Here is a 3884-nt window from a genome sequence, read left to right as displayed (position 1 = left end):
GCTTCAGCATAACAGTTAGGCCTACTGCAAAATTATTTACCTCCAACTCTCTTTGCAGAACACCCAATCCCTGAATCTCCCTCCTGCATAATCTGTTTTTATTTTTCTCCTTGTAACTGGAAATCAGCTCACAGACAATTTGCGGGCTATATATCCCTTACCAAAAAGTAGTATACTTCAAGTTTATTTTAGTAAGTATACTTAAGTAAAGTTCAAGTATATTTTAAGTATACTTTATGTTGTAAGTATACAAATATCAGTGTACTAGTAGTATACTTGTAAGTGTCTATTTAGGTATTAATTTGTATATATTTTGTTACATGAATATCTGAACATACAAAACATCAAAAGAACAGGGTATCTGCTTGTAAACAAAAACATTTTATTCTAGCTTCATGAATTATTTTTTAAACACTTGAATGTGGATAAGTTTCATAAATAAAAAATAAAGAAATAAACAACATTTTTAACCAAAAGCTGAAAAAAGACTATGAATTGGATTCAGAATGATAATCAAAACGTAGATAGAGTCGATCAACACCCCAAAGCTTGACAGTCAGTATTACCTCTTCATTGGTCGACATTTTATTCCATAATGTTACATAGTTTTGATACCGTTTTATGTCTGATGATCATGTTAGATTACATGTGGAAGCATCTGTTGTTTCGGTTTCTTCTTCACTTGTGTTTTTTGGAAATTCTGTACAGAAGATGTGTACTAGCGCCCCCTACAGTATAACAATGAAAACACGGATTCTAGGAGCACAAGTATAGCTCAAATATATTTAGACTTTTTCTAAGTATAAGTCAAGCATACTTAATTGTCATTTTAAGTATATTTCTGAGAAGTACATAAAGCCCATTTCTGAGAAGTACATAAAAAGTAGACTAAAAGTATACTTTTCTATTTGTAGTTTAAAATAAGTATACTAATAGCACACTTGAATAAACTTCTTTTTCGTAAGGGATATATTATTTTTTTAAATAATTCCAGTCTTGCTCAAGAACTCCGGTCTGACGCACGTGGGTTCTCGCATTATTTCCTTATCACTTCTCGCGTGTGTTTTGTTGAGAAACGTAGTTTGCGGACCAGACAGAGTTGTCGGTGATTCTTTCTATTCTTCCTATTCCTATTGTGAAGTCATGCAGTGTGAAACCCCCTGTCGCCGATCCATCGTGCAATGTGAACACGGCAGCAACTGAATGCTACCCCAGATAGTCATGCAGTGTGAAAACAACGGCGATCCTACGAGTTTGAAAATCATGCAATGTGAACTCAGCATTATGCACTATTCTATGTGCGAGTAGTGTGATAAATAGTGCGAGTAGTGTGTTGACACTGACATTTTCAAAAAGAAAAAGTGCACTTTAAAAACCCGGATGATGCACTTATAACCGAATAACCGAGAAAAAAAGAAAAACGAAAAAGAATGTTGGACACTTCATGCACTTAACTGCTGTAGCTTTAATTAAGGGGAAGGGCTATCAGGCACTGATAATGAATGACAAAATAACCTTATATTATTCATACTCTACACGGTTGAGTATATAGTGCATAAGTACATAGTGTATGAGTGCACAGTGTAGTGTGTCATTTGGGACGCAGCCGATTATGAATGACAAAATAGCCTTATATAATTCATACACTACATGGTTGAGTACAGTGCATAAGTACATAGTGTATAGTAGGCTATGTCATTTCGGATGCAGCTACTCTTTTGCTACACACTCAGATGTAGGTCATTTTCACACATATTTTTAGAACATGGTTACCTATTTGAATTCGAAGTCGAATTAAGACACAGAACATAGCCATTACTTTACAGTAGTCGGTTGCAGGGTGGTTTTGTCATTCTAGACAGCATCTCTGATTATACAAAAATCTGTAGTCCAGGATGAGTCGTCAATAGTTTTGGGGTTGTTTTTTCGGAAGAGAAAAACTTTTAAAAGTATATACGAAAAGTCGTTTAAGACTACGCTAGAATAAAAAAGATGTCTGGTAAGCTAACATGGACTATAAAGTCGTTATAATTAACAGTAACATTATTATAATTATAATTATAATCATTATTATTATTATTGTATTAATAATAACAATAATAATAAATATGATGTATTTAAATATAATTTCAAATATAATTTATTTAGATTTAACAACTAATTTTAATTGAATAATAATAATAATAATAATAATTAATTAATCGTATCAGATTTCATATACTGTACACTCCAAATGGTGAATGATAGACCATTCTGTGTCATTGCACTAGCTCATCAGTAGGTGGTGGCAAATGCTCAGAGAGAAAACAGTGGGAAAAAAATGAAACAACCTAACAAATTTAACGTGCAGGTGTGATGTTCTAATGCTGTATGCTTCCATAATTTTGACTCACCCAACTGGATTAATTATCACTTTGAATAAAACGAATATATAATCTCTGTTTAAATGTAAAGAAATGCAAGAACAAAATTCAGTAGTTATTTAGTAATGTCAGACTATGTATTTTGATAAATAACTGTATATCCTTGTAACAGGATATTTTTGTCCTGGTAGCACAAGTATATGGCTTGTGATATCTATCAATCCTGCCCTTTTTAAGGTCATTCAGAATGATACCCTCAATGTCATTTCAGTGCGGTTTGGGTGTCTTATCATTTATCACAGCCAGACTGCGTAAAGAGCAAGTAAAAGGCCCACAGAATCCAGAATAAAATTGTCATTTTACTGAACCTCTCCATCATTCTGTTGAACTGTAGCTTATGTGGTTTTTCTCACATAGATACTTGCATACACACTCAGTGTATGACCTTTAACTGTGTGCCTGTGATGTGAATTGAACTAGAACCCAGCAAAATATATCAAACTCAATTGAAGTGTGCTGTGACATGGAAATAGTCAGTGACATCCATTAGTTTGTATTTTTACATTTATTCAGCATCTTAAAGTTATGTGAATGGTTATTATACAGGTCTTTGGGGGACACAACAGAACGGCATTAGCGATGTTACCAGGCATGATACGTTTTTGAAAATCCTCAGAGTCCACAAAATAGCACACCTGAAGTATATTTGCAGTCTTGCGGATCTGCATTTAGGTATTTTCTCACATGCAATGTTGTGAACTAGTGAATTGAATTTAGATGAATTTACCTAAATTATTTTATTGAATGCAGAAATGTTTTGAATCACTTCTGTTTATAAGTTTAAAGTTAAATTGTTGATTTGTGCCACCCAGGCCCCCATAGAATATGCACACAACAGTATTTGCAATACAAATAATAATAATAGCAAGTTTGAAATGATCTGACAGCTTTATTACCCATGGAAACTGCAGAGATGCTGTTTAGTACAGAAAGATGGGAAAGAGAGAGAGAAAGAGAGAGATAGAGAGGGGAGAAGAGGGACAGAGCTCTGAATGATTGATTATTCTCTTATACCTTTGTGGTTTGATTAAAGCGTCCATGATTTATCGGCACCACTCACAACATCATTACACCAAGTACAGTATCTGTGTGTGTGTGTGAGTGTGTGTAATCTCAAGGTATACTGAATCGCATGCTAAAAATATCACAAACAAAGGCCTGCCAAGGTGTTTGCATAAAATGTCTGTCATCTCGATAAATATTCTCTCTTCTACTGACACTTAATATTAAAATGGGAATCATCCCGTCACGCGGAATGCACATATTAGGTTATTTAATACTTGATGGATGTGTTTACTTTAAACAGATGTTGCCTAGAGTGTAATCATAAGCAACCATCATTTGTGTGTCTGGTCCACATGCTTAGGCTTTTCCTTCGGCTCAGTTTCATAATTTCTGGGAAGACAGATATAGTGTGTATGGGACTGAGCACATACATTATTGTTGTTTTTAATAACAGTG

Source organism: Sinocyclocheilus anshuiensis, unplaced genomic scaffold (genome assembly GCF_001515605.1).
Source record: "Sinocyclocheilus anshuiensis isolate Anshui unplaced genomic scaffold, SAMN03320099.WGS_v1.1 scaffold710, whole genome shotgun sequence".
Taxonomy (NCBI): Eukaryota; Metazoa; Chordata; class Actinopteri; order Cypriniformes; family Cyprinidae; genus Sinocyclocheilus; species Sinocyclocheilus anshuiensis.
Note: the sequence above shows the minus strand (reverse complement) of the source record.